Below are 22,441 nucleotides of genomic sequence, written 5' to 3'. Positions count from 1 at the left end.
AAAAAATCTCCTAATGATAAGCCAAATTCACTTTGGTGGCCCCCTAACATTTTAACATCTACAGCATTAGAAAATGGTTAATGTACATCAATTACCATTTAAATATAAACTAAATGTAGCCAAGGCAGCCAGAAACGCTAATTTTCATCAAAAACACAAGGTGACATTTGCTTTTAGAGAAATATATAACTACTGGGTGTAAAGTTGTAAATTTAGGTGTAGATCTTTATGATTCCCAAAGGATGAGCCTCCGTAACTTTGACCTACATTACCTTTCTATCTACGCCACCTTCAGGTCAATGTTTCATTTTTATTCAGTAAATTAGCTTTATAATAAACTGCAGTAAAACTTGGCGGTAACTGGTGTTTCGTGCCCCATGGTAAATATTAGATGGCAGCATGGCAAACATCATAGCAGCTAGATATCAACATATTAGCATTTCCATTCTGAGCATGTTAACACTTAGCTCAACGTAAAGCCCCACACAGCTGCTACTGTGGCTGCAGAGTTGATCCGGCTGTGGCACAGAACATCAATATTTCATCACAAAGATCCACAAGCCAAATACAACTCGTCTTATCCTTCACTCTCGCTGTCAGTCCATCCTGTCCTGTAATAATTCTACTGTAAGGTACATTCTGATTTTTATATTCGAGTCCTTCAGGCCACGCTCGACTTAATCTGCTGTATTGTCGGCGTGCCGGTCTGCTCTGTGAGGTCGAGTGCGTTTCTTTGTGATTTATCAGAGTAAGCTGAGGTGGGATTAGTGGGACTGTGGCCGGGGAAGACCTTTTCATTTCATTTCCCTTCAGCTCCAACAGACACGAGCAGGAATTCACAAAGATACACTGTCCTTTTTCTGAGTGCATGGACTGGACCACAGTTCTCATTTTACACTCGTATGCACCACACAGCTTTTTACATTGTCTACCTTTTTTTTAACAAAACGTACCAGAACGTGCTATTATTAAGGCACATATAGCTGTGTGGCATAGTCATTAATATTTTTCAGCTGTGATCACTTGTCCTTTATTTAAAACCACTCGAGCAAATCAGTCTTAGAAAAGCGCCACGGGATTGTGGAATAATTATCCAGACTGTCTGTGAAATATGATTTCTAGGATTGCTTTAAGAGGCTTAGGAAATAATAATTCAAAGACCAGAATGGGGATGCCAGTTGGTGAATTGTTTGTGTTTTTCCTGAATTGTCAGCCCTCCTGGATGCAGGAAAAAGGAGCCAGTACTTTTGTAATAGAGGGAAAAATAGATGCTAATGGTCAATCCCACACTGCACAAGAACAATACGTGCATTTGGCCATTTACACTGCTTATCAGAAATGCTATTTCCATATATTAGAACAAGTAAAAGCAGACAAATGGATATTTAAAGAGAATGTACTCAAAGCGCTTATCATTGTTGCTGCATCTCATGTTCTTCATACAAGGACACGACCTTTATAATCATAATTTAGTGTTGTGGGGAATGAAGAATCCAGATTTTCTACTTAAAAAGAACCATCATTTATAAATACTCTGCTATGTGTAAAAGTGTTGAATTCAAACTCTGATTCAAGTAAAACTATGCAAGTATTACCAGCAAAATGTACCATAAGAATTAAAGTAAAAACATCTATTATGCGGTGAAAATGGTGTCTGTTTTTACCAGTTATACATGACATATTTAGTCCTACTGATGCAGATTATGTATGCTATTGTGGCCGCCTGCCATACTAATTTTACATATTTGATGTAGTGTTGGGTGATTCATTTATTGTATAACCATGTCTTGTATTTTACATGCTCACTGAAAGTTTTTTTTTTTTTTTGAATATTCATCTGCAAGTAACAGTTCAGTTCAATGTATATGGTTGTACTACACAACAATAGTCATTTCAAGGCACTTCAATGAGTAACAGCAAGACCTGGCATTATATAAAAGAGAGAATCCATCAATTTAATAAATGTAGTGAAGTATGAAGTACAGTGTTTTCCTCTTGTATGTAAAATGTAGAAATTTAAAATCCTCAAGTTTAAGTCAAGCGGTAACGTCCGGGACTGAAAAATGAAGCCAAGTACCAAAACTGCAGTTCCTCTTATGGCCACTAGATGCTGCCTTTAAAAGTCAGTCCTTCCCATAGACCTCCATATTAAAACATGCAATTTTACAGCAGAAACAAACATGTTCACAGCCTGGTACAAAAACTATTGTGGTCTCTATGGCTAATTTGGTTGTCCATACAACTATACGAGGAAGAAATGTTTATACAACTCCTCAGTTTAAATTGTATTAAGACTTAAAGTCATGCATGATTAAGGGTATGGCTGCTTTGAAATCATTTTTTGCCATCATGGTTGCCTTGTTTGCATGGTTCGCCTCAGCTCCACTCATGCTCCACCTCTTGCTTATTTTTGGAATAGCCGGTAGTTAGGAGGAGTATAACCTTACATAGCCAGCACTATCTCCATAGTACTGTCTCAGTCCTGGAGAATAGTCTGGCTGGACCCCATTATCATTCTGGTATAAGTGAGAAAAAATATTGTTTGCATTTCTTTAAACCAATTACAAGAGTCGTGGGCGGTGCTAAGCCCAGGATGCAGTGATGTTGCCCCAGCAAAATAGTAACAAGGGAATATTTGGGCTCAACATTTGCACACACGAAAGTCATAAAATAGCCAATTCAATGAAAAACCCAAGATGACCTGTCTTATTGCACGATCCAAATGGCAATTGTTTCGCATAGCGAGAGAAAATTTGAAAACAGTTATATGCAGATAGCAAAAGGGGAGCAGAAAGTCTTGTAAAACGGCAGACCAACACCTAAAGTCTACATCCTACCAGTCAGACTAGAAGAAGCCAGGGATTACCTAGATGGCTGGCTGCACATAAAACCATGTCAGGGAGCCAATTATCCACCTTTATGTAAAGTCTGTGCTATAAGTACCTCAGATTTGTACAACACTACAAATACATTTACTTAGAGACATTGACATTGCTCTTAAAATGATACTCCAACTAATTACACTGGTTGAATCACTCACAAACTGAAGAAATAAGATGTGGATGTATAAACTTTCCACTTCATTAACTTTCCTTTGTAGCCTCTGATTATACTTTGGGAGTTGCACGTGCAGCCACATTTGTGGGGAAAAAGAAAAGCTCTTTGAAAAATGCCCTGCAAAAGTAGCTCATATTGCAGGAGTGGAGGCACACCAGGTTTTTCAGAGAAATAACAAAGGTCAATAGAAATTCATTTGTGCCGCTCTGAGTCAGATATACATTTTACAGCAAATGTAGTTTCAATAGAAGCTCGTTTCTAGCCAAGAAATAGTGCCAAGAAAGAGATTTTTAAAGAGTTTTTCAATGTCATTTCTTAGTGTTGAGAGCACTGCAAACTATATTCTATTCATCTCCATTGTATCGCAGGGCAGAAGAAGTCAGAGAGAGAAAAATACTGACAAGGCGAACAAATGAAATCAGAACTATCTGCGTGGATAGAAACCACTAGAGGTTAAGATATAACAGCATGTCTGCTTGTTAGACATCAAAACACACACACATCAAGAAAAACCACCATCTCCTACAGTACAGTGAAGCAGGGCAGGTGTAAAGATGCCTTGTAATAACGTCTCAAAGGCAAACAGGAAATAAAAGTCAGCAGTCGCATCAGAGACAGAGGAAAGAGAAGCTCTGATGGATCAACAGACAGGAACCTGACGAGACGAGAAGCTGAAAGAACAACAAAGTCGAACGGAGGTGGATTTAATCTGCGGCACAAAAAGCTCTGGATGCTGGAAGCTGCCGTCCTCCTACTTCTGAGCACATATGTACAGATGACAGGTTTTCACTCCCACAGCTTTTCCTATTCCTCTTCCTTTACGTCCATTTCTGCATTTACCTAAACACAGAGCCAGCAGAGTGACGCAGAAACAAGCCTTCACATGCAGAGCAGGTAAACAGCAGCAGCAGCAACCTTTGCCCTTCGTCCTACCTGGATAGTTCAGGTCCTACGCTGATCCAAGCATGTGGTTGGAACTCCACGTTTCAGCTGCACACGGCGAATCAAGCGCTCCTCCTCCTCTTCATCCCCTCCTTCCCCTAATCCTCCTCTTTTCAGCTCTCCAGCTCCGACAATAAACTCCACAGTTCTTTTCTCTCTCTCAGCAGACTTTTGTCCCACTTCTACAACCCCTGTCGCCTCTTCATGCCCTGCTTTCCTTCTCCCTGCTGCTCTCCTCCCACCGATCCTCCTCCTCGTGCACAAACACGCCATAAATCGCCTCCACCTCCGAGGGAGCGTCTCTGATTTCAGCTCTCTCCCCTCCCCGCCGCCTTCCTTCCTCTCCTCCTCCAGCTTTTAAAGAAACGAGTTCAGCTCACTCGGGCAGATGGGAGGAGAAAAGGTGGAAAGAGGAGAAACGACAGGGAGAGAGGAGCGGTGTCACCTTACCTACTGTCAGAAACACAAGAGAGGAGCTTTGTGGGACTTGTTCTAAGCTGAGGAATGTGAAAGTCTTGAACCTAAGTTTTTATGAGATTCCTGCACTGCCTCTATGGCTTCACATTCAACACACCTGCCTCTGATTGGCAATACTGTGGCTGGTTTTGAGCTGAACAGTTGATTGAAATATCCTAATATGTTCAAGTGCAATATCCATATCACAGGAGTGGAAATTTTTTAGATTAAAGTGAAACATGTCAAAACAAATCATTATAAAAGAAGCATTTGTGCTACAGAGGCTGACTAATCATATTCTCCAGCCATAACAGAACATATTTGTTTGGTACAGACTGCACCAAAATTGACTTGTATATTTGTTTCAGTGAAAAAGAAATACAAAAAAAGAACATTTACAGTAAACTCATGACTCCTATTACATTATCTGTCAAAATAATTGCAATATGGATTATTTTTGGCCTTATTATCTTAATACTCCACCAAGGAATGCAGTTGCGTTATGTGACGATCGGTGTCTGTCTGTCCGTCTGTCTGTCTGTTCGCAACATTACTCAAAAATGGACAAACAGATTTGGATGAAATTTTCAGGGAAGGTCAGAAATGACACAAGGACCAAGGGATTAAATTTTGGCAGTGATGCAGCTTATAGTGTGGATCCACAGATTTGGTAAAGATTTTCATATCACTGCCAGATAGCGGCATGGCGTCACTGTAACTATGACAACAAGTGAACACTATGTCAGCTGTCTGCTGACGATCACATGATTGTGATCCTACTACAAATCCACCACTGCAGACTTATCAGGACTTATCCATCAGTAATCATACAGGGAACAGTTGATTACATTGTGGGGGTGTTTCTGAGTCCCATTAATTCCCGCCGCCCGCTACATATTTAGGTCATGTGATTCGGTATCCGCACATAACGTATACATGCACAAGACACGCCTGTGCTCAGCGCAAGGTCATTTTTTATTAAAGATTTCATCCATCAGAAATGATACAACGACTGAGCAGGCTTGGCAGAGTACTGCTCTCTCTGGGTGCTTTTCTTGTGTCCTCATGTTAGCATATGGTAAGAAGCAAGTCTAACTATGTAACTTTAGCTCAAACTGAACTTCACAATGAATTTTATGTTCGGTTAATTATTCATGTAATTAAGGCATTCAATTTCTCCTACAATGTCTCTTTTTTTTTTGCAGATTTGTACTACATGAACATAACTTCAGGGACACTGACTTGAAGATGTGTCAGAGAAGTTAACATGCTTTTATATCCATCAAGAATTCTGACGAGGAGAGGACTGCAATGATTGTACTTCATGTGGAAGCTTCGACAGTTCATCTTTTGTTCACTTATGGACAGCATTTCAGCTTTCTTTGGTATTTTTCATTGTCTGTAGTTCAAAAGAACTAGAAACCAGAGTATTAAACAAGCTATAGACAGCAGTAGGGCTGTAAGCACCACAGAAAATCTTGGCTGACCAAAATCAGTTAAAAAGCAGTTAACTACATGAACATAACAGTTCACTGAGACAAACGGCACAAACTAAGAAATGCTTGGAAAGGTTCTTAATTAGGTTTAAGAACTTGAAAACTTAACTTAAAAAGGTAGTACGTGCAGCATATTAAATCATCTGAATCTGGCTATTTTATACTGAAATGACAAGAACAGATTTGGAGCAGACCAGCTGCCCGTATTCATGTGATTTCCAGAAACAAAACTTCATCAACAGGTGATCGCAACACAAGAACTTCTGAGGAATAAAACACAGACAAGTTATCTGCTGTTTTTACATGATCTGTCTTGCTGGTTGTTGAGCTGTGATAGAGTTCACACTCGACTTTTTGGCCATCTGTTTGAACAAAAAGCAGTCACACTGATGACTTCTTTAAAATTGCGTCAGTTAGTTTGGAGCCAACTTAGTAAACATGAATTAAGTTACATCTAACAGTTTGCTTTGAGCCAGTTCAAATCTGTGAAAATGAGGGGGAGTTCACAGGTCGTCTGTTTATTCTGCTGCAAAATTAACAGATTAATCCAAGAATGTTGCTAATGTAGCGCCTTTCTCACGACTAATTTAACAAAAACCTGTGCAAAAGCTGCTCATTTTACTGCTGTGTTCATAAACTGGTTCTTTCCCTCATCTCAGCCCAGAACACCAAAATGAAACTATCCAGATTTAAACCACCCACAATGAACTCAGACCTCCTCTTGGTTTAATGTATAACTCGTTCTGGAAACTGGCCTTTGATGCTGAATCGCTCCGGCTGCAACTTGCGCACTCCTTGTTTTTGCACGGACGCTTTTAAACAAACACACCTGAAGTACCTGCAGTCGGCGTGCAGGTATTTGCTCATAGCTTTGTGTTCGCCAAATGTGATTTCACTCAGCCTGAGCTCAACCTGGCTCGTACTCGCTTTTCCTGCGCCGGCAGGCATGAAGGTAAGCCTCATATTAACAAATGCACCGTGAGGGAAAGAGCGCTCTATAATTACAGAGTACACAGACATGCAGTGTTTGGCAGCGGAGAGTCGGTCGCTGCATGCCGGAGCTAAACGAGCTCTGCTGATGGATGCTTCATTAAGGACGGAAATCAGTGGAGGGGATCAGCAGGGAGGCTGGAATCTGCTCTTCTCGGGAAGCAGATCACACAGATCTGAAGTCGTAGCCTTGGGGAAATCTAAACCGCACACCGTCGATGCCAGAGCATCTGGAAATGCGTCTGTAATGTAAACTGTGAACATGGCTGCAGGCGAACGCTACCTGGATCCTGTAGGGTTACAGGAGGTTATTAAAGGTGATGCTCACTGACATACAGCTGCTACCACAAACACACATCACTAGCACAATCTCTCATTGCAATAGTCTCTTTTACATGATACTTATCTGTTCTTATATTCAAATTCTAAGTGTTACAATAGTGGAAAGTCTGACTTTTATTGTCAGTAAATACCACAAAAAAAACAACAAACAGTACATGTGTTCTACTAACAAGTATTTTGTGTCTATTAAAGCCTCATAAAACTCACAGGGCTCCACTGTTGACCTGAAACTATTAACACTGTTGCTCTAGGTGACATCTAAATCCCACATCCGCTGTCTTCCTGACCCAAATATCCACTACAGCACCAGATGTGGATTAATCCGCAGCTTAAAATAGTCCCCCACAAATCCAATATTTTTACCTGTTTGTTCAAAAAAAAGAGAGAGAGAAGGGAGTCAGGAAGTACTGAGAGAGCGTAAAACAAAGAAAAACGTCAACAGCGTTCACACTACAAGCGTCAATTAGTTGTCATCGAAATGTTGCACAAGCGCTTGTTGACGTTAATGTTGTGATTTTAAAATAGTGGTGTTAAATAGCTCTGGGAAGTGGATCCATTTGTGTTCCATTATTTTGATAAAACAGAGAAAAAGTCACGAATAAAGCCTGGAGTGGTAACACGTCCTGCAGCGACAAGTTCCTGGAGTCAGTTTGTAGTTTTGTATCACCAGCTTTCAATAAAAATGACTAATAACAGTGAGTTGCTGTTTCATTGCTAGTCTGAACACGTCAAAAGTCAAAACAAAACTGAACAAAGCTTTTCACATGTTTCAGGCAGTCAGTGGTTTCCATGAATTTCTCAATCAAACAGCCTCTTGAAACTCACTTAATCCACCCGAGTAAAAGTCAGGCCTATATTAATTTTTGTCTTACTCATACTGTAGGTATTTATATCACAGTGCCAACTTTAGAGTGTAGACGATACATCTCAGTCACAAATGACAGCAAAAAAAAAGGACACTATTTTAGGATTCAAGCTAATAGATTTCCGTACTCTCTTAAAGAAATGATGTGACTAATCTATTTCTTAGATGTAATTATTAAACCGATTAAAAATGTAGTGTATAACAAGACGGAAGAAAGGGAAAGACGTCAGAAAATGAGTTGTAGATTATCTGTAGTACGTAGTTGCACCACCAGGTGGAGCATCTTACTGTTTAATACTGTAGTGACCAGAGGAGGCGCCATTAAGACTACAGGCACTTCAGTGTAGGCAAGCAGAGAGCATTGGGCACCATGACAAAGACTTCTGTGATAGTTAATGCCATTGTGAGAGATCAAACAACTAGGGAAAGTTCAGATCTATTAGGACAGCCATGCTACACTCATGTAGCTAAGCAGCTTTTGCGACTGATGTCATGTGTCTTTTCACAACAGCAATATCAGTATCTGGAGTGACGTTCACTGCACTGAATTTATTAGCAATTATTCAACTGAAATGGCTGCCAGTTATAGGTTAAGACAGCTGTTCAAAAGCCCTGTTTTGTTTTGCCCAACACGTTTTGTTGTGATCACTGGATCTCAGAGATTCACTTTCTCCTACATGTGGTTACACAACAAAAGGAAACAACTGTAGGTGAGCGAAAGACTGCTTTTGTTAATTGTTAGTAAGTTTAAAAAAAAACTTCCATGCTTTAAGACCTTTTTAAAAAAAAAAATTAACCAAGACCACATTATTTCCTAAACCTCAAAACAACAGTTTAATTTACATTAGCGTTCAAAAGTTTGTGGTCACCCACACAATTTCATGTTTTCAATGAAAACTCACTTTTATTCATGTGCTAACATAACTACACAAGGGTTTTCTAATCATCAGTTAACCTTTCAACACCATTAGCTAACACAATGTAGCATTAGAACACAGGAGTGATGGTTGCTGGAAATGTTCCTCTGTACCTCTATGGAGATATTCCATTAAAAATCAGCTGTTTCCAGCTAGAATAGTCATTTACTACACTAGCAATGTCTAGACTGGACTTTCTGATTCATTTATTATTATCTTCATTCAAAAAATGCTTTTCTTCCAAAACTAAGGACATTTCTAAGTGACCCCAAACTTTTCAACAGTAGTTTATATAAACGTCTGTTCGTCAAAATCTTGACTGAATGTGATCGAAACTCTGGCAAACCTATGAAAGTATTGCAATACTTTCATAGAACATGTCTTGCTGCTGTAGCTTTGCATTAAAAGCATTTAAGTGGTGAAAAATGAGTTGATTAACAAAGAAACAATGTACTAGGTTGGTTTTACGGTAGTATTAAACCTAGAGGTCTATCCAAATCAACCAGGAGTGTCTACACACAGACATAAACAGTTTATAAGTGAATACCTCAGGAAAATAGCGCAAAATATCTACCCATAGCTTCTGGGAGACTAAGATGCAAGCAGGGTTTAAAAATGTTTAGCAAAATGTAAAGCTTGTAGTTGACCAACCTGCTAAAAAACAAATACGGTATTTAAAAATCCAACCAACAGCAGCACATCCAAGTCTTCAAGCAGTCCAGTTTGTGTGGTTAACAAGTAACCTCTCATGTACCTTTAACTTTTTTTTATATCCATGGAGGAAAGAAAAAGAGAATGAAGCAGTGCAGTGTGAGCCATTATCTCCCCTCTGAGATAAACTCAGGTTTTAACCAACAGAGGTCGGCGGGTCAACAACACTTCTGCAATCTACTCCAAGGAAAAACATCATCTTCTTTTTTTTTTATTGCCTTCTGTCCTGTGGCTGTGAGCTGAGGATCCGGTAACCGTCCTCCAGACGACTTGACAACTTAACACCAGCACTTCCCTCCTTGTTATGGGGTCGGAGGTCGGTTTACTGGCCCACTGGGGGGAGTTACTGCAGGCTAGTGGCTCACAAACAAGTGCAGGAGGAGAAAGGTGAGGAGACACTGGAGTCTGGTGGACTGTGGGTAACAGGTGTTGAGTTTCCCCCCCACACCGCCTGTCACTTCCCCTTTCCACCACCTGCCGACTTCCAAGAAAGTCTGAACTCTGCAGACTGTTTCAGGCACGCCTCGGTGACAAAAATTAGTAACTGCTCCTCTTCCAACCCCCAAAATACATTTCAGTGTCCACTACAGCTGCAGCGACTATTTAATTTTGACTCATTTATTCATAACATTCACATATACTCAGTCTGGTTCTGAACCCTTGGAAACTAAACCTTGTAGGGTCATTCTATCTCAAATCATCAGGTTTCTAGAACACAATTTCTGCTCCACCTCCTCTGATTTTCCTGAAAACGGCATAGCACAAAATCTGAATACCTCTAAAAAAAAAAAATTTTGTGGATTTTTAGATGGATTCAATAAATTCTAACCATGATAAAAAACAAAACCAAAAAATTCTCCTAACCCAGTTTCATGGTGATTTTCTTAGCACACTGAAATATCAAAATCTCAGTAACTGTTTAAGAGAAAATCCTTAAATCTTCACTGTCGTTTCTCATCTCTCGTCATTGACTCAGAATCTGCAATATTGGACAAGTAGATCAAAAAATGTCTGGACATGGGTGAGGAGAAATATGAAAAAACACTGAAGCCTGTCATGAAAACTCCCATCTTTGAGCACATATTAACAACAACAACAAAACAAAACAAAACGCTAATGCAAAGGTCAACTAGTGATATATTCTAATCTATATGTAGCTGTATATTACAATAAGACAATGTTAATATGAAATATTTGGCCTCAAAACTGGGGGAAAAAGTTATTTTCATCGCGCCACAAAAAGAAAAATATTGCTAGATAGCCTAATCCAAGTAGAGCAAAGTTCTGGAGCTTCAAATTGATTCGCAAAATAAAACAGTCAAGTTAGCTGCTGTTTTTAGAAGATCTGTCATGGTGGTTGTTAGTCAAGTTTATAGTAAATTTTTGGACCAAAATGCATGCCAACAACTCCTTTGACATGGTGTCAGTTAGTTTTTAAGCTCAAGGGATTATCTGGCGCTTTCTAGGGAAATTTATTTGACTTTATTCAAGTAAATGTCGCTGTTCATAAGCAGCTATGTCTTCAAGTTATTTTTTAAGTTGATACAAGGGACACGGGGGGGTGTCTATTGAATTAACTAAATTGCTCAAAATGAGTCTTTTGGATCTTGTTTAATGACTGTCACTGATTTATAATATCTCATCAAGAAAAATTCTGTAACTGTATCAACCAACCAATTGACAAGTTGACTTGAACACTACAGCTCCTAAACACATGGTATTAACTAGTGTGGATCCGACTGTAAATAAACGTTCAGTAAATGTTAAATATGTCTAATCCAGCAGTCTCCATTAGGTTGGGCCAGTTCAAAGTTGCGAAAATGAGGGGGTGTTCAGGAAGTCTGTTCTCTTTATGAAATTAATACCAGAAACCATTTCGGAGTAAAATAATGTACATTTTACAGCTAGAGCTAGCAGTGACTTTTCATTTCAAGGTACATTATGTGTAAGCTCTGTTTATTATAAAGTGCACTGTTTTAGATTCATCATTCATATGCAATAATCAGGCAAAACATTATGACCACCTGCATGATATTGTATTGGTCCCCCTAATGATGCCAAAAATGCTCTGAACCATTGGGTATGAACCAGAGAACCTCTCAGGGTGTCCTATGGGGTCTGGATCAGGATGTTTGCAGTGGATCCTTTGGGTTCTCTGGGTTGTGCAGTAGGGTCTCTGGGAATCAAACTTGTTCCACTGCATCCTGTTGATGTTTGATCAGAATGGGGTCTAGGAAGTTTGGAGGTCAAATCAACATCTTGGGTGAGACTGTCATGTTCCTCAAGATTATTTGATGTTTCTGCAATTTGGTGGGGTGCATTTTCTTATGGGAGTAGGCCAGGGACATTTAGGATTGACATTTGCATGATGGAGTGTGTTTGTTCTGGGACAACATTTATTTGGGTGTCTAAGTCTCATCAACATGGATGCCAGTATCCAAGGTTTTCCAGCAGAACACCACATAGTACCAATATGATCAATATTATTCACTTCACCTGTGGTCATAATGTTGTGGCTGATCGGTGTATAACTCTGGTAAAGTGTTTCAGCTGATTAGCACTTTCCATACCTTAAGTACATTTTGCTGTTAATACTTCTGTAATCGTACATGAACATTTTAAACAAAGGAGTTTTACTTGCAGTACTGCAACTCAGAGAAAAGGGTAAAACTGTCACAACCACTGTATGGTAGTAGAATCACAAGTACCAAAATCAGAATGTTACTGCAGAAAAACAACCTGCAACTGATGTGTTTCCGAATATGGAAATATTAGCTTCCTAATATTGATGCTAGAATGTATAAGCAGCATTTCACAGTTGTAGCAGGTTGACGTAATACTAAAGCTAGGTAGTTTAATCTACAGTTTGTTTTCTCTTGTTTTGATGGAATATTTACATTTTTGGCCCATCTGAGAAGTTGAAAAGCAAAACATTTTTTTTATCGAAAAGCTGAAACCCAGACATTGAAAATCTGTGTCTACGATCACCTCTAGGATCCATTAATGTGTGGATTCCCAGAAGGTACAAAACTCGAAGACAGAGGATGCTGCAACAATTGGAAAAGCAGACATTCTGCAGAAAACTGTAGATAGTGGTGGGGTTTGAATGTTGTAGTCACCTCTTCTATTGCTATTTAAGCAGGTTAGATTGTATTTTTTTCAGCAGTGACTCCGCTCTTTTGGGAAAAGGCTGCAGCGAATCCAATAAAGTGAAGGGTGAGAGTAAAAGATTAAGGTGCTGTGTTGACGTTACAGCAGTGACTTCAGTGCCGCCACATGTTTACCTGAACAAACTCTCTCCTATTATTCACAAAAAGTTTTAGCCGATTTCCTCAAAATTCTGCTAATATTTGCACAACAACATTTGGACAGAAGCCACGAAAACAAGAGGAAAAGTTAAAGGATGGCAACAGCGGAGCTACTTTACATTCAGAAAGCAGAGGACGGCTGTTTGATAGCGCTGCAGAGAATCTCTCTCCATCTCTGTCAGAGTAAACATGTGCTGCCCTCTGGCTCTGCACTGCCCACCCACACACACTGTATAAATAATACGACAATCGACTCGCAGTTTTACGCATTCACAAGCACATTCGCACACAACAGCTCTTCTGTCTGTTTCTGGGAGCTGCGTCTGCCTACACATTCATATCCACACAGTCCAAGAGAGGGTCAGAGGTTCTGCTGAGAATCTATTATAAGCAATCAGCTGCTATATTCACCTGCTGGCACGCTGCAATTTTAGAACATCCTATGGAGGAGATCTACCTGTATATGTGTGGGGGTTTACAGCGCTGTCGATCAATATGATGATTCAACCGCTGCTTGGCCGGTGGCTCCGATTCTTCACTTTGAAACTTACTTTCTTGCACAAAACTTGTTTTCGAATGAACTCGTCTCCCTCTGGAAACATAACAAAAGTTCGGGAGCTGGTCCAAGCTGTCATTCAGCCTGTCTGAGCGGAGCTGCCGTTTCGGTCGTTTCTGCTCACTGAGCAGCTTCTGTAACAAAACACATCGGCGTCTGTTGGGTTTAGCATTAAGCCGAAGCTGATGAATGTTTATTTAGTGCAGCTGAACACGGCAGCTCCAGGATCCTTCTGTCGGGACGTCATTCTGTGGGGGAAAGATTCTCAAACTGTGCCTCCAACATAATTCAATGAATATTAAGAATGAACACAGAGTTTGAGAGAAAATATCAAACTCTGATTCCTATTTCACCTCAAAACAGGCTCCTCTCCACCTTCACTCTAGTAAGATACCTGAACATAAAGCAGGAGCATTATTTGTTGTCATTTCTGGTCTTTTTCTGATTGTTTTGTGAGTTTTTGTTGTTGTTTTGTGCCTCTATTCGGTCATTTTGAGTTTCTTTGTGGTCACGTCCTTTAATTTTGTGGTTGTTTGGGCCTCAGTTTGGTCATCTGAAGTCTCTAAATGGTTATTTTAAATATATTTCAAGTAGTCACATGACTCTTTGCAGGGATCTTGCAAACCTCTGTTGGAAATTCTTATTTTCCATCTCTTTGTAGTTGTTTTGGGCCTCTTTTGGTCATTTTGAGTCTCATTCTGGTAATTTTTTATCATTTCATGTGGTTGCTTTGTTTTTCTGTTTTGTCAGTTTGAGTCTCTTTGTAGGACTTTGTGAGTTCTTGTTGTTTTGTGCCTCTATTCAGTCATTTTGAGTCTTTCTGGTACTTTGTCAGTTCTTGCTGTTGTTTTGTGCCAAAGTGTAGCCATTTTGGGTCTCTTTGTGGTAACTTTCTGAGTTCTGCGGTTGTTTTGTGTCTCCGTTTGGTCATTTAAAGTCTCCTAGTGGTTATTTTAAATGTCCTTGTGGTTGAATCGCACCTCTTTGAAGGAATTTCATGACCCTTTGCAGTAATGTTATAATTGCTTTATTGTAACTTCTTCCGTTGCATCTTTGTGGTTGTTTTGTGCCTCTTTTGGTTAATTTAACCCTTGTTCTGATCATTTTGAGTTTTGTGGTTGTTTTTTGTCTCCATTTGGTCATTTAAAGTCTCCTAATGGTTAATTAGGTTAAAAATTTCCTGTGGTTGTATCGCACCTCTTTAAAGGAATTTCTTGACTCTGTGCAGGGATCTTCTTCGCAGTTCTTTGTGGTTGTTTTGTGCCTCTTTTGGTCAATTTAAGTCTTGTTCTGGTTATTCTGTAAGTTACGTGCTTCTACATGCCATTTTGAGTCTCTTTGTGGTCATTTGGAGTCTCTTTGTGGTCATTTGGAGTCTCTGTGGTCATTTGGAGTCTCTTTGTGATCATCTGGAGTCTCTTTGTGGTCATTTTGAGTCTCTTTGTGGTCATCTGGAGTCTCTTTGTGGTCATTTGGAGTCTGTGATCGCTCTGCATCTTTTTGAGGTAGTGTCTACTTGCAGTGACCTTGGATTGTCTTCTTTTGGATCTCATTGTTGTCCTTTTGTGTCTCTTCTTGTAATGTTGGGCCTATTTGTAGTTGTTTTGCACCTTTTGAAGCCATTTCATTTCTCTTTGCAGAGATCTTGGATTTCTATGTGGTAGTATCTTTGTGGTTTTACTCTGTCTCTTTGTGTTATTTGGGGTCTCTCTGTAGTCTTTTTATGTGTTTTACAGTCACTTGGTGTCTCTTCTTGTGCATTCTGAGTCTTCTGGTTGCTGCTTGCTTCTTTTCAAATCTTCAAATCTTTTTTTATGACTCTGCAGGTATCTTGAATTTCTTTGTGGTCATTTTCAATATCTTTGAGTCTCTATGTGGTCATTTGAATCTTTTTGAAGTCTGTAACGTGATCTGGCATTTCTTTCTAGTAAGTTCTTCCCTTGCATAACTCTCCTGTGTCCTCTTTTTGTCATTTGGAGTTTCTGTGGTCTTTTTATGTGTTCTGTAGTCTTTTGGAGTCTATCTGGTTATTTTGAGCCTCTCTGTGGTTGTTTTGCATCTTTTTGAAGTCATTTCATGTGTCTTTGCAGTGATCTTGCATTTCCTTTCCTCCTTTTATGCCAGTGTGTGGTCATTTTGTATCTCTTACTTTATGTCTCCTTGTATCAATTTAGCATTTCTTTGTAGGCTTGCACCTCTGCATATAGCAGAAATATGTGTACAGATGAGGTTTTTAAAACAATTAGAAGATTCAGCAAGCTGTTGTGATGCAGAGTCAAAAATTCCACAATGTCCACCATAAATGCATGACTAGACTTTACTGGGAGCAAGTAAGAAAAGGCATTTTTTCTGATATTGATTTGAACCGAGCCTCTAAGGTGAAGTCCTGAATCTGACTGTAAACATCTTTAGTGTCTTTAGGAGAAACTCAGCTGGAAGCAGCAGTGAAAACCTGGAGCTGGAGGTGATCGCTGCTCCATCATGTGATGCAGCTGAATCTCAGCGGAGGCAGAATCTGAGCCTGCAGGAAACAAAACTACCAGCTGCTCTTTTGCCGACCTCCAACTCCGATAACATGCTCCATCTGAGGCTGCAGGGTCGCTGTGTCTGCCTCCGTCCACCCACACAGTCAGCAAAAAACTCTTCTTCTTATGTCTTCTAAATGTCTTTGCTGCTGGTTTCTCCTCCTGGTCATCTTGAGGCTATTTGTGGTCACTTTGTGCCTGTGTGTGGTCCTTTTGAGTCTTGTGTGGTCATTCTGAATCTCGTTGTGGTTGTTTTGAATTTGATTTTGTGGTTGTTTTGGATTTTTTTGATTGTTTTGCAATTTTGTGGTAATTTGTTGTCTCTTTGTGGCCATTTTGAGTCCATTTCTAATCATTATGTCTGTTCGTGGTCAGTTTTAGTGACTTTGCAACTGATTTATCTCTTTGTGGTAATTTTCCATCTCTAGTCATTTTGTGTTTCACTTATTGGTCGAGTCACATCTTTGTGCTTGTTTTGCATGTCATTGTGGTCATTTTGTGTCTCTTTACGGTTATGTCACTCCCATTTCTGGTTGTTTTGCTTCCTGTTGTGGTTGTTGGTCACACTTAGTAGTCATTTTTTGTCTCTTTGTGGTCAAGTTGCTTCTTTTTCTGGTTGTTTTTGCATCTCTGTGGTAATTTTGAATCCTTTTATGGCTGTTTTGCAGGTTTATGTGGTCATTTCTAGTCTCTGTGTGGTCTTCATGTGTCTCTATGTGTCAAGCCTCACTTTGTGCTCGCTTTGAGCGTCTTCATAGCAGTTTTGTCTCTTTGTAGTTGTTTTTCATCTCTTCGTGGTCATCTTGAGTCTCTTATGGGCATTCTGAGACTTTATGTTTTGGGTCTTTTTGTGGTTGTTTTACACATTTGTGGGCATTTTGAGTCTCCTTGCAACTTATTTTTTTATATTTGAGTTTCTATGCTTTTTTTTCAGTCTGTGATGATTTTAAGTCTGTCTGAAGACATTGTATCTCTGGTTTTGAGTCCTAGTGTCATTGTTTCCCATCTTGCTGTGGTCATTTTTTACGTCTTTGTAGACATTTTCAATTTATTAGTGGTTGTTTTATGTCTCTTAATTGAATTCTGACTTCCTAATAAGAACTATTAAGTAACTTTATACAGAACATTTAGGATATGTTGCAGGGAAAAAGGTTTAGTAATACATCTACAAAGCACAGCTGAGTGTCTCCAGTTTGTCGGGTCAAATTATCAGTTTTAGGAGGTAAAGCTGAGACCGGACTCAAAGTGAGCTCATTAGGACGGCAACGCACTGATAAAACTCCTCATTAACATTAAATAAACTCCAAACGAATGTATCACGCAAGCTCCAAAAGTCTGAGACGTTGATGGAAAAACTTACAGAGACTATGAGCCAAAATAAATGGATGAATGAATTCAGTTTCCTTTTCTAATATGCCAGGATTGAGATGTCAGAGCGTGTTGAAAGTTTCATTTCAACTTTAATTTTGCCTGTGAAATAATTAAATGGAAACGGAAATTGGACTTTTGAATTTTAATTTGATCCGCTATAATGTTCACCCACAGACAGAAATTTAATGAATTTTACTGAATGATTTAAAAGTAATTTTGTCGGTGCAGGACTTTCAAACCTGTCGGAATTGGGTCATTTTCTGCTTTCAGTATGAACTTGACCTTGCATCGCTTTAGAAAAATATCACAGTGTGTGACAATTTTCCAGCATGACAAATATGCAAACACACACACAGGCGAACACACACACTGCTGCTGCCCTGTTAACCCTCTGCGCAGCCTCTTCGTCTTAATAAGCTTCTCTGTGCTGTCACGGCTGTCAGTCATCAGCGGTAACACAACCAGACAGCAGCATGACAAACTGCAGGGGACACACACACACTCTCTGCACAGCAGCCGACTCCACCAGCAGGATCGCGTCCAGCACAGCAGGACGAAGCTTTGCGAGGTGAAAGCTGCACAGATAAAACCTCACTGTTTACATGCCACATGACCGAGAGTCAGGAGAAGCTGCACCAGAAACACTGGCAGCCCTTCGTATCTGCAGCTCACAGGGCCATGTTTGGGTTTAGGATTACACTACACTGTCTAACTTTTAAAAAACACAGCATTTGAAACAATTTGCATCCACAAGCACATTTCTAGGTCACTGTTGTAAAGATTTCTGCCCCCAGAAAAACACCTGATTGAAAGAAAATTGGCCAAATGTGTTAAATATATCAAGTAGACAAGCCATGTTTAGGTTTAGGATTACACTACACTGTCTAAGCTTTAAAAACACATTGTTTGAAAGGATTTAATACCATTTCTAGGTTACTTTTGTAAAGATTTCTACTCATAGGAAGACATCTGATTGACAGAAAACTGATAAAATTTGTCAACTATTTGTGGTTGTTTTGTGACTGGTAATTTTTAGTCTCTTTGTGTTTGCCTTGAGTCTCATTTTTTGAGTTTCTGTGGTTTTGTGCAAATTTTTTTTTATCTTCTCAAAGCTATTTTAACCCTTCATGTCTGAATTTATTTACAATTAAATTAAATTTTTTTTTTTTTTTTGCATGTTTTTGCTTTCCAGCTGATGCAAAAATAAGTGGAGATTGTTAATTTAACTGTTACACATAGAAGATACATATAATAATAATAACAGATATATAATAATTAGGTCTCACTCCGACCGGTCCTATGAGAAACCAGTGCTTGCAAAAAGTTCTGAGGTACGTATCGAATATGCACAACCCAGCATTGGGGGAATGGATACACTATCTCTGCTGCAGTCTGAATGAAAGTGGTATGATGCAAATTTGTCACAATAGGCGTCAAAGGATTAATTCTTTTACTCATTGGAGCTACTGAATCTCTGGTTGTTTTAAGTATTTTAGTCAGAAAATCACTTGACAGAAAATTGGCTACACTTGTCAACTGTTTTACAGTTGTTCTGCAACTCTATGGTCATTTTTCTGTCTCCTAGTGGTCATTTTGAGTCTCTGTTTTACATCTCTGTGGTTGTTTTTGTCTGTGTGGTTGATTTGAGGCAACTATGTGGTAATTTTTAGTCCGTTTGTGGTCATCTCAAGTGTCTTTGTAGTCATTTTGGGTTCATTTTAAAGTTATTCTGAGTGTCTTCGCAGCTGTTTTGTCTCTTTGTGGGCAGTTAGCATCTTTTCAAAGGAGTTTCCTGTCTCCTTGCGGTACTCTTGCACTTCCTTGTAGTGTCTTATTTTGCACCTCCTCGTGGTCGTTTTGTGTCTCTTTAAATTTTGAGTCTCTCTATGGTTATAATGCACCTATTTGAAGCAATTGTGGTCATTTTGAGTGTCTTTGTAGTCATTCTAAGTGTCTTTACAGCTGTTTTGTGTCCTTGTGATTGTTTTCCATCATTTTGAGTCTGTTTGTAGGCATTCTGACATTTCTTGCAGTTTCAGGTCTCTTTGTTGTTGTTGCTGTGTTCTTGTTTTCCCTTTATATGCTCATTTTCTGACTCTTTGTGGTCACCTTGAGTCCCATTGTTTGCTTGTTTTTCGGTTTCTGTGGTTTTGTGTCTTTTTCTGGTCACCTTGAGTCTTCTTGGTGGTCGTTTGAGTCTTTTAGTTTTTGTTTTGCACCTTGCTGTGGTGATTGTGCATGTTGTTGTGGCCTTCAGAAGTCTCTTCAGAGCTACTTAATCTGGCCATTTTAAGTCTTATAGTCATAGAAAAACACCTGATTGACAGAATATTGGCTAAATTTGTTAAATATGTGGAGTAGATGAGTTAAAAACTGGAACAAAGAAGCAGAAACATACTTTTATTCCTACAAATTCAGCAGGGATTAAGATCAAGGTTTGTGGCTCACCTTTTAGATTACTCAGGTGTGAACCCCATATACATATGAGCTCACTCTCAGATCTAAAAATATAACTTTATTGGTCATTTGAGCTCTGCTGTCAAAGCTTCAAAGCAAAATCGTCTGAGCACTCTGAAAGCCAATTCGTGGCTTCTGCATCCTTGTGTGCAGGCCACAGTGGATTTTCAAGGGAGGAAAGCGAACGTGGTTCTATTCATACTCCATTATGCGAAAAGGTACATGTCGGTCTCCTGCTCAGAGGGTCACATCGCCCCTCATATTAAACACAAAAAACACTCGGGGCTCCTGTGAAAGCGTCTGAAAGGCTGTGAATTTGCTCTTTCTACAGGATAGAGCAGCTGGTTACAGACTGAGCTCAGAGTCGGTGAATATTCCTGAGGTGTACCGAGAACAGCGTGCACACTTAGCACCGGATATCTGGAGAATTTAGAATATCCTACTGTACTTGGGCACCAATGGAAAACATGTATGAATCAAAGTGTTTTCAAAGTCCTCTAGGAGCTACTTAAATTACAACTTTAATGATGAACCAGAAAATGTCTGAAGAAATTTGAGTATGCAAATGTAGCTTCCAGTTAATATGTTCTGCTACAATATTTATAAGTACATTTTATTTTGAAAAGCCAACATGTTTCACAAACCCAGGTCAGTACTTTTTAGGGTCTTTGAGCTTTTGTTCTAAAAGTGTATCAATCAGCCAATCAGCTGTGAATCACCGGTTGGTTGCAGTGAGCAGAGCAGACTAAGAATTAGACCCTCGAACAAACAGTCACAGCATAAAAACTAAAAGTTGTATCAAAACAAATTTTTCAGTGTGACGCACAATCATGGTTTGAAAAAGCCGCTGTACTTTCATGTACATACTGTGTATTATTCAGATTTGGTGGCACATTAAAGAAACTTACCATTTCTGATTTTCGTTCAACATTTTCGAGCTCCAATATAATGAGAGTCAATGAGAGTTTTTGTCAGTGCACTCTGTGCTCTGAGGTGATTTATGAAAAAACTATAAATCCTACAGCAACAAGACGCTCACTGGGAGAAAGAGGACAAATATGCCAACATGTCAATGTATAAATTATTTATGTAGAGGAAAAATTGTGAGAAGGAGACAAGGTTTACTGCATTTTTGTCCTAAAATGGATTTGGTCAAAAGATAGTTCTGAAAAATTCTGTATTTTAAAACAAATCCAAAAACTTAAACTGCAATTGCATAAAAACAGTAAAAGATACCAAAACACGTATGTAGACGAATAATATTCAAAGCCTTGTGTTCTGTTTAAACTTTGAATGACGTTTCTACTGTAAAATACGGCGGAGCTACAAGGTTCCAAAGACAACTGGTTCTGGCAGTTTTCTGGCTGACTCCCATTCATTTGAATAGGGTTATTTAATGCAGGGTTGTTTTTTTTTGTTTTTTTTTTTAATACGAATTTCATAAAAACCGCTACACGAATCGCTACCAAGAGTCATAGCACACCATTCCTAATTGAGCCGTATGTTTAGATATGTAATTTCAATGGGTTTTATAAAAGCTGCGGGATGAGTTAGGTGCCGAAAATCACAATAAATGTGCTTTACTGCTTATGCTTTGGCACAATTAATTACAAAGATGTAGATGAACATCTGATCTTTGCAGATTTCGATAAAAACTTCTTTCAAGTCCTTTAAAAACAAAGTTAAGTTAATAAAGACAGAATATCAGGAAAAGTGGAAGTTGAGACTCTAATTAATCAAATCTTTGCTACACAACTGATGATAGTGAAGCTCCCACATTAACCTGTGGACTGGACCTCATCTTTTCCCGATGCATCGTCATTCATGTCCCCAATCTGCACAGTCTGCATTTCAGAGTGCATGCTCTCTTCTCTTTGATGCTCAGAGACCTCATTGGCTTCTGTTAATGTGGTGAGTCACATGCTGCTATTTCTGTCCGGGACACATTAACGCTGCTTTCAGGTTCCAGCCCCAGACTGGTCCGAGGTCTGCTCAGGACAGCGATGTCAAAAATCGATGCTTTATCAGAGCACTTCCTACGATTCCTCTGATCAAAGAGCTGATATCCAGGATCTACCAACATCCCGATCAATACTCTTCTGGCACAGGTAGAAAAAGAAGACCAGCCATGTGACTTATTGAGCTGTTGGGATTGTTTGAAATTAATATTTAACTGTGGTGGGGGAAAAAAAAAATCTGTTCTACTTTATATTACAGCAGAATTTAATTAATTATCTCTGGAATAATAAACCAGATTCAAGGACTTTTTAGAAAAAGATCACCGTTGTTGTGACATCTATTTTAATCAAGCCTTTCTGCTATGTCTGAAGTAGCAGAATTTTAAGTCCTTTAGGTCTTTTATTTGGACTTTGCATATTAATTTGTAGATGCATCTTTAGTTTTTCTTTGACAGTCACAGATTGGTTTCAAATTAAAGGAACCACCTGA

The 22,441-nt window shown here is 39.2% G+C and overlaps 1 protein-coding gene across 2 annotated transcripts in view; it reads right to left on the bottom strand.

The window, feature by feature from the left end:
- Positions 1-22,441, bottom strand: part of large2 (LARGE xylosyl- and glucuronyltransferase 2) — a 142,898-nt gene that overhangs the window by 59,813 nt on the left and 60,644 nt on the right. The window contains exon 1 of one of the 2 annotated variants that reach the window (XM_023290786.3): positions 3,991-4,241. The exons of the other annotated variant lie outside the window; for it this stretch is intronic. The gene's annotated coding sequence lies outside the window, so the exon portion shown is untranslated. Of the gene's footprint in view, positions 1-3,990; positions 4,242-22,441 lie in introns of those variants that run through there. 2 annotated transcript variants of the gene reach the window in all.

Source organism: Amphiprion ocellaris, chromosome 1 (assembly GCF_022539595.1).
Source record: "Amphiprion ocellaris isolate individual 3 ecotype Okinawa chromosome 1, ASM2253959v1, whole genome shotgun sequence".
NCBI lineage: Eukaryota > Metazoa > Chordata > Actinopteri > Pomacentridae > Amphiprion > Amphiprion ocellaris.
The sequence above is the reverse complement of the archived record's forward strand: the minus strand, read 5'-3'. Positions and strand labels throughout refer to the sequence as shown.